Genomic DNA, 9,178 nt, shown 5'->3' with positions numbered 1-9,178 from the left:
AAGTGAAATGCTTTCACTGTTCACAGCTTCTTTCGGACCCTTTTGCCCCTTTCCAAATTCGAATAAAACGAGTGCCTTTCTCCAAATTCGGACACTTTTGGCCTTCCCCAAATAAGAGGTTGCTATCACTACACACAGCACTCTCAAACCAACTTCTTTGATGTGACAAAAGAAAAATGAAAAGAGACTACAAGTTGAAGAAGATAGTATCTTTGTGGTAGGTGGAAAGGAAAGTACGTGGGGAACAAGGCAAGGGATTAAAAAATTGCTTTTTAGTGCTGATATGACCACTGTCAGTGCCAATAGGCTGGAGGGGAAAAAGGGTCCTGGAATTTTTATGATCCGTGAAAAGTACTTCAAGTTGGTCGTTTTGAACTCTCAACTTCTTAGGTGTGAATAGTCCAAAACAAAGCATTTCTAGGTCATTTTCCCAAAAGAGGGCAAATGACCTAAAAAAAGTTTTTTTTGCACCGTTGACGCTAAAGTAGTAGAGAATTGAAAATGACCAAAGTGAAGTGCTTTCACTGTTCACATCTTTTTTCAGACCCTTTTGCCCTTCTCCAAATTCGAACAAAATGAGTGCCTTTCTCCAAATTTGGACTCTTTTGCCCTTCTCCAAAGTAGAGATTGCAATCGCTACACACAGCACTCTCCAACCAACGCCTTTAATGTGAGAAAAAGAAAAAAGAAAAGAGACTACAGGTTGAAGAAGAAGGTTTCTTTGTGGTAGGTAAAAACGAAAGTGCGTGGGCTAGAATTCAAGGGACTAAAAATTGCTTTTTAGTGCTGATATTGCCACTGTCAGTGGCAATAGGCGGGACGGACAAAAGAGTCCTGAAATTTTAATGAACAGTGAAAACCACTTCAAGTTATTCGTTTTGAACTCTCAACTTCTTAGCTTTCAATACTCCAAAAAAGTGCTTCTTTTAGGTCATTTTCCGAAAAGAGGGTAAATAACCTAAAAAAAGCTCTGTTTTGGACTATTGACACTAAAGCAGTGGAGAGTTGAAAATGACCAAAGTGAAGTGGTTTCCGTGTTCACAGCTTTTTTCGGACCCTTTTGCCCTTCTCCAAATTCGAACAAAATGAGTGCCTTTCTCAAAATTTGAACCCTTTTGCCCTCCGTCAAAGTAGAGGTTGCAATCACTACACACAGCACTCTCCAACAACGCCTTTAATGTGAGAAAAAGAAAAAAGAAAAGAGACTACAAGTTGAAGAAGATGGTATCTTTGCCGTAGGTAAAAACGAAAGTACGTGGGGAAGAATGCACGGGACCAAAAAATTGCTTTTTAGTGCTGATATTGCCACTGTCAGTGGCAATAAGCGGGAGGGGGAAAAGAGTCCTGCATTTTCAATGAACATTGAAAAACACTTCAAATTGGTTGTTTTGAACTCTCAACTTCTTAGGTGATTATAGTCCAAAAAAGAGCTTTTTTTAGGTCATTTTCCAAAAAAAAAGACAAATGACCTAAAAAAATCTCTTTTTTGGACTATTGACGCTAAAGCAGCAGAGAGTTGAAAATGGCCAAAGTGAAATGCTTTCAATGTTCACGGCTTTCTTCGGACCCTTTTGGCCTTTTCCAAATTAGAATAAAACAAATGCCTTTCTCCAAATTCGGACCCTTTTGGCCTTCTCCAAAGTAGAGGTTGCAATCACTACACACAGCACTCTCCAACCAACACCTTTAATGTAAGAAAAGAAAAAAGAAAAGAGACTATAGGTTGAAGAAGATGGTATCTTTGTGGTAGGTGGAAAGGAAAGTACGTGGGGAACAAGTCAAGAGACTAAGAAATTGCTTTTTAGTGCTGATATGACCACTGTCAGTGGCAATAGGCGGGAGCGGCAAAAGGGTCCTGGAATTTTAATGACCCGTGAAAAGCACTTTAAGTGCGTCGTTTTGAACTCTCAACTTCTTAGGTGTTAATAGTCCAAAACAAAGCTTTTTTTGCTCATTTTCCCAAAAGAGGGCAAATGACCTAAAAAAAGCTCTTTTTTGCACTATTGACCCTAAAGTAGTGGAGAGTTGAAAATGACCAAAGTGAAGTGCTTTCACTGTTCACATCTTTTTTCAGACCCTTTTGCCCTTCTCCAAATTCGATTAAAAATGAGTGCCTTTCTCCAAATTTGGACCCTTTTGCCCTTCCCCAAAGTACACGTTGCAATCACTACACACAGCACTCTCCAACCGACGCCTTTAATGTGGGAAAAAGAAAAAAGAAAAGAGACTACAGGTTGAAGAAGATGGTATCTTTGTGGTAGGTAAAAACGAAAGTACGTGAGGAAGAATGCAAGGGAATAAAAAATTAATTTTTAGTGCTGATATGCCCACTGTCACTGGCAATAGGTGGGAGGGGCAAAGGGGTCCTGAAATCTTAATGAACAGTGAAAAGCACTTCAAGTTGGTCGTTTTGAACTCTCAACTTCTTAGGTTTCAATACTCCAAAAAAGTGCTTTTTTAGGTCATTTTCTCAAAAAAGGGCAAATAACCTAAAAAAGGCTCTTTTTGGACTATTGATACTAAAGCAGTGGAGAGTTGAAAATGACCAAAGTGAACGGGTTTCCGTGTTCACAGTTTTTTTCGTACCCTTTTGCTCTTCTCCAAATTCGAATAAAGCGAGTGCCTTTCTCCAAATTCGGACCCTTTTGCCCTTCTCCAAAGTAGAGATTGCAATCACTACACACAGCACTCTCCAACCAACGCCTTTAATGTGAGAAAAAGAAAAAAGAAAAGAGACTACAGGTTGAAGAAGATGGTAACTTTGTGTTAGGTAAAAACGAAAGTACGTGGGGAAGAATGCAAGGGACTAAAAAATTGCTTTTTAGTGCTGATATTGCCACTGTCAGTGGCAATAGGCGGGAGGGGCAAAAGAGTCCTGCAATTTTAATGAACATTGAAAAACACTTCAAATGGGTCGTTTTGAACTCTCAACTTCTTAGGTGTCAATAGTCCAAAAAAGAGGTTTTTTTAGGTCATTTTCCCAAAAAAAAGGCAAATGACCTAAAAAAATCTCTTTTTTGGACTATTGACGCCAAAGCAGCGGAGAGTTGAAAATGACCATAGTGAAGTGCTTTCATTGTTCACGGCTTTCTTCGGACTCTTTTGCCCTTTTCCAAATTCGAATAAAACGAGTCCCTTTCTCCAAATTCGGACCCTTTTGGCCTTCCCCAAAGTAGAGGTTGCAATCACTACACACAGCACACTCCAACCAACGCCTTTAATGTGAGAAAATGAAAAATTAAAGAGACTACAGGTTGAAGAAGATGGTATCTTTGTGGTAGGTGGAAAGGAAAGTACGTGGGGAACAAGGCAAGAGACTAAAAAATTGCTTTTTAGTGCCGATATGATCACTTGCAGTGGCAATAGGCGGGAGGGGCAAAAGGGTCCTGGAATTTTAATGAACCGTCAAAAGCACTTCAAGTGGGTCGTTTTGAACTCTGAACTTTTTAGGTGTCAATAGTCCAAAACAAAGCTTTTGTAGGTCATTTTGCCAAAAGAGGGCAAATGACCTAAAAAAAGCTCTTTTTTGCACTATTGACCTTAAAGTAGTGGAGAGTTGAAAATGACCAAAGTGAAGTGCTTTCACTGTTCACATCTTTTTTCAGACCCTTTTGCCCTTCTCCAAATTCGATTAAAAATGAGTGCCTTTCTCCAAATTTGGACCCTTTTGCCCTTCTCCAAAGTACAGGTTGCAATCACTACACACAGCACTCTCCAACCGACGCCTTTAGTGTGGGAAAAAGAAAAAAGAAAAGAGACTACAGGTTGAAGAAGATGGTATCTTTGTGGTAGGTAAAAACGAAAGTACGTGAGGAAGAATGCAAGGGAATAAAAAATTTATTTTTAGTGCTGATATGCCCACTGTCACTGGCAATAGGCGGGAGGGGCAAAAGGGTCCTGAAATCTTAATGAACAGTGAAAAGCACTTCAAGATGGTCATTTTGAACTCTCAACTTCTTAGATTTCAATACTCCAAAAAAGTGCTTTTTTAGGTCATTTTCCCAAAAAAGGGCAAATAACCTAAAAAAAGCTCTTTTTGGACTATTGACACTAAAGCAGTGGAGAGTTGAAAATGACCAAAGTGAAAGGGTTTCCGTGTTCACAGTTTTTTTTGTAGCCTTTTGCTCTTCTCCAAATTCGAATAAAGCGAGTGCCTTTCTCCAAATCCGGACCCTTTTGCCCTTCTCCAAAGTAGAGATTGCAATCACTACACACAGCACTCTCCAACCAACGCCTTTAATGTGACAAAAAGAAAAAAGAAAAGAGACTACGGGTTGAAGAAGATGGTAACTTTGTGTTAGGTAAAAAGAAATTGCTTTTTAGTGCTGATATTACCACTGTAAGTGGCAATAGGCGGGAGGGGCAAAAGAGTCTTGCAATTTTAATGAACATTGAAAAACACTTCAAATGGGTCGTTTTGAACTCTCAACTTCTTAGGTGTCAATAGTCCAAAAAAGAGCTTTTTTTAGGTCATTTTCCCAAAAAAAAGGCAAATGACCTAAAAAATCTCTTTTTTGGACTATTGACGCCAAAGTAGCGGAGAGTTAAAAATGACCATAGTGTAGTGCTTTCATTGTTCACGGCTTTCTTCGGACTCTTTTGCCCTTTTCCAAATTCGAATAAAACGAGTGCATTTCTCCAAATTCCGACCCTTTTGGCCTTCCCCAAAGTAGAGGTTGCAATCACTACACACAGCACACTCCAACCAATGCCTTTAATGTGAGAAAATAAAAAAGAAAAGAGACTACAGGTTGAAGAAGATGGTATCTTTGTGGTAGGTGGAAAGGAAAGTACGTGGGGAACAAGGCAAGAAACTAAAAAATTGCTTTTTAGTGCTGATATGACCACTGGCAGTGGCAATAGGCGGGAGAGGCAAAAGGGTCCTGGAATTTTAATGGACCGTGAAAAGCACTTCAAGTGGGTCGTTTTGAACTCTGAACTTTTTAGGTGTCAATAGTCCAAAACAAAGCTTTTTTAGGTCATTTTGCCAAAAGAGGGCAAATGACCTAAAAAAAGCTCTTTTTCAAACTATTGACGCTAAAGTAGTGGAGAGTTGAAAATGACCAAAGTGAAGTGCTTTCACTGTTCACATCTTTTTTCAGAGCCTATTGCCCTTCTCCAAATTCGATTAAAAATAAGTGCCTTTCTAAAAATTTGGACCCTTTTGCCCTTCTCCAAAGTACAGGTTGCAATCACTACACACAGCACTCTCCAACCAACGTCTTTAATGTGACAAAAAGAAAAAAGAAAAGAGACTACAGGTTGAAGAAGATGGTATCTTTGTGGTAGGTAAAAACGAAAGTACGTGGGGAAGAATGCAAGGGAATAAAAAATTGCTTTTTAGTGCTGATATGGCCACTGTCAATGGCAATAGGCAGGAAGGGCAAAAGGGTCCTGAAATCATAATGAACCGTGAAAAGCACTTCAAGATGGTCGTTTTGAACTCTCAACTTCTTAAGTTTGAATACTCCCAAAAAGTGTTTTTTTAGGTTATTTTTCCGAAAAAGGGCAAATAACCTAAAAAAAGCTATATTTTGGACTATTGACACTAAAGCAGTGGAGAGTTGAAAATGACGAAAGTGAAAGGGTTTCCGTGTTCACAGCTTTTTTCGGACCCTTTTGCTCTTCCCCAAATTCGAATAAAGCGAGTGCCTTTCTCCAAATCCGGACCCTTTAGCCCTTCTCCAAAGTAGAGATTGCGATCACTACACACAGCACTCTACCACCAATGCCTTCAATGTGAGGAAAAGAAAAAAGAAAAGAGACTACAGGTTGAAGAAGATGTTATCTTTGTGGTACATGAAAACGAAAGTACGTGGGGAAGAAGGTAAGGGACTAAAAAATTGTTTTTTAGTGCTGATATGGCCACTGTCAATGGCAATAGCTGGGAGGGGCAAAAGGGTCCTAAAATTTTAATGAAGCGTAAAAAGTACATCAAGTTGGTCGTTTTGAACTCTCAACTTCTTAGGTTTCAATACTCCAAAAAAGTGCTTTTGTTAGGTCATTTTCCCAAAAGAGGGCAAATAACTTAAAAAAAGCTTTTTTTGGACTCTGGACACTAAAGCCGTGTGAGTTGAAAATGACCAAAATGAAGTGGTTTCCGTGTTCGCAGCTTTTTTTGGACCCTTTTTTCGTCCTCCAAATTCGAATAAAGCGAGTGCCTTTCTCCAAATTCGGACCCTTTTGCCCTTCTCCAAAGTAGAGGTTGCAATCACTATACACAACACTATCCCACCAATGCCTTTAATGTGAGAAAAAGAAAAAAGAAAAGAGACTACAAGTTGAAGAAGATGGTATCTTTGTGGTAGGTGGAAAGAAAAGTACGTGGGGAAGAAGGCAAGGGATAAAAAATTGCTTTTTAGCGCTGATATGACCACTGTCAGTGGCAATAGGCGTGAGGGGCAAAAGGTTCTTGAAATTTTAATGAACAGTGAAAAGCATTTCAAATTGGTCGTTTTTAACTCTCAAATTCTTAGGTGTCAATAGTCCGAAAAAGAGCTTTTTTTAGGGCATTTTCCCAAAAAAAAGGCAAATGACCTAAAAATACCTCATTTTTGGACTATTGACGCTAAAGCAGTGGAGAGGTGAAAATGACCAAAGTGAAGTGCTTTCACTGTTCACGGCTTTCTTGGGACCCTTTTGCCATTTCCCAAATTCGAATAAAACGAGTGTCTTTCTCCAAATTCGGACCCTTTTGGCCTTCCCCAAAGTAGAGGTTGTAATCACTACTCACAGCACACTCCAACCAACGCCTTTAATGTGAGAGAAGAAAAAAGAAAAGAGATTATAGGTTGAAGAAGATGGTATCTTTGTGGTAGGTGGAAAGAAAATACGTGGGGAAGAAGGCAAGGGATTAAAAAATTACTTTTTAGCGATGATATGACCACTGTCAGTGCCAATAGGCGGGAGGGGCAAAAGGTTCCTGAAATTTTAATGAACAGAGAAAAGCACTTCAAATTGGTCGTTTTGAACTCTCAACTTCTTAGGTGTCAATAGTCCAAAAAAGAGCTTTTTTAGGTCATTTTCCCAAAAAAAAGGCAAATGACCTAAATAAACCTCTTTTTTGGACTATTGACGCTAAAGCAGCGGAGAGTTTAAAATGACCAAAGTGAAGTGCTTTCACTGTTCACGGCTTTCTTTGGACCCTTTTGCCCTTTTTCAAATTCGAATAAAACGAGTGTCTTTCTCCAAATTCGGACCCTTTTCGCCTTTCCCAATGTAGAGGTTGCAATCACTACACACAGCACACTCCAACCAACGCCTTCAATGTTAGAAAAGAAAAAAGAAAAGAGACTATAGGTTGAAGAAGATGGTATCTTTGTGGTAGTTTAGACACCCCCATTTTCCTACGCATTAAAAAGCAAAAGATTCGGCAGTATGATCGAGTTTTGAATCCGTATTCAGCATTAGATTAGGCATTCATGCATTTTAGGGTAGATTTCATTTCATTATGGGAGTTTTGAAGTTGATTCGCGATCCTGAAGGTCTCTAGGAGGTTCCTTTGGCCTCTGGAAGATGAAAGTTCAAGTTTCCAACCAAATGAAAAAATCTGCTATTTTTAGAATTTTCAGGGTTTCCCTCATTTTTGCCTATTTTGCACTGCAGGGGTATTTTGGTCATTCCCGATGTGTCTCGTTTGACCCCCGAGTTATATTTGAGAAATCTTGAGTGATTTTACAAATTTTGAAAAAGCTGCTATTTTTAGAAACTCAGGGGGCTTCCACATTTTCATCATCTTATGGATTTTTCAATCATTTCTCATATGTCTAAAACCATCTCGAGGGTACGGCTGATGGATTATGTGTAATTTCGTAAGTTTTGGGAAACCTGCTAAATTTAGATCTCTCAAGATTTTCTTAGTCTTGCATTTCGGGGGTATTTTAGACATTTCCAAACATATCATATTTGGTCCCTAAATTATGTCTAAGAAATCTTGAGTCCGTTCATAAATTTTTGCTTTTTTTAGAATTTCTCAGGGTTTTCCCTAGTCTCGCCAAATTCTACCACCTCGGGGTAATTTGGTCTTTTCCTGTGTATTTCTTCTGATCCCCGAAATATGTCTGAGAGATTATGAATGATTTCCTGAATTTTGGAAAACCTGCTAAATTTAGAATTTCTCAGGATTTTCGCTTAATTTGGAAATTCTAAGTGTTGAGGGCATTTTGGGTATTTTCTGGGGATACCAAATGATTCTGTTTAATATTGCTCACCGAAAGGACCTAATTTTAAAAGTTTCTATTTTTGAAGTTTGACCACAAAGACTTTCCATTTTTAATTTTTTCCTTTAGGGGTGGACCAATCTGAGGGTATTTTGGTCGCATTTGGATGTCTAACAGTCAAGTAGGGGCATTTTTGTCCGAAAAGATATTTCCCAAAAAGATGGTCCGATCATGTGTGAGGGATGCACCATAAATGTTTGGTCCATATATAGAATGTTGAATTTAGAAAGATTTTATTGGTTTTTTACGGAAAAACCCGAAACCCGTGTGAAATGGCCCATTGGGCTAAAGCCCGCAAAGATAGAGCTCATGTGGGTTCACCCATATGGGTCAACCACCATGGTGGGCGGCCCACATGGTTGACCCACATGAGTTGAGCAACCCAACCTTGATGATGTCACAATGGTGACATCATATTTGTTAAAAGAAAAATAAAAAGAATAAAAATGAAAAGAAGGAAAGAAGAAAAAGATGAATGATTGCTTTAAAAGGTTTTCTTCCAAAGAAGCAATGTAGAATGAGAATAACATGTCTTGGTTGACAAGAAATTAAGATTGGAATCAAATCCAATTTGGAAACAAGAAAGAAAGAAAGCAAGAAGGGAAAATTAGAAACAAGCCAAAAAGGGAGCTCTCACATTGGAAATTACTATTTCTCTCTTAACCCTAACTTTTTTTGTATAAATATCAAAGCAAACAATCCAAAAAAAGAGGAAAAAAATCCAAATTCGTCCATTTTCTCTCTCCTCCCAAGAAAAAAAAAATTTCTCTCTTGAAGTGTGTTCATATCTCTCAAGTGTTCTTCACAAAAGAAATTCTTGAATTCCTTTTTCTTCTTCGACAAATCGCATATCAAGGATCTTTGGGGTGTTCTTTGGGTCTTCTTCATCATATAAAAGGGTGCGACAAAGCGTATACCTCGGATCTACGCACCCTAGAGACAAGGAGTGCGATCAACGG

This window comes from Tasmannia lanceolata, unplaced genomic scaffold, assembly GCF_043159265.1.
Source record: "Tasmannia lanceolata isolate RefF3 unplaced genomic scaffold, GAP_Taslan_0.1 ptg000024l, whole genome shotgun sequence".
In the NCBI taxonomy this organism is placed as follows: Eukaryota; Viridiplantae; Streptophyta; class Magnoliopsida; order Canellales; family Winteraceae; genus Tasmannia; species Tasmannia lanceolata.
This window is presented reverse-complemented; position numbering follows the sequence as displayed.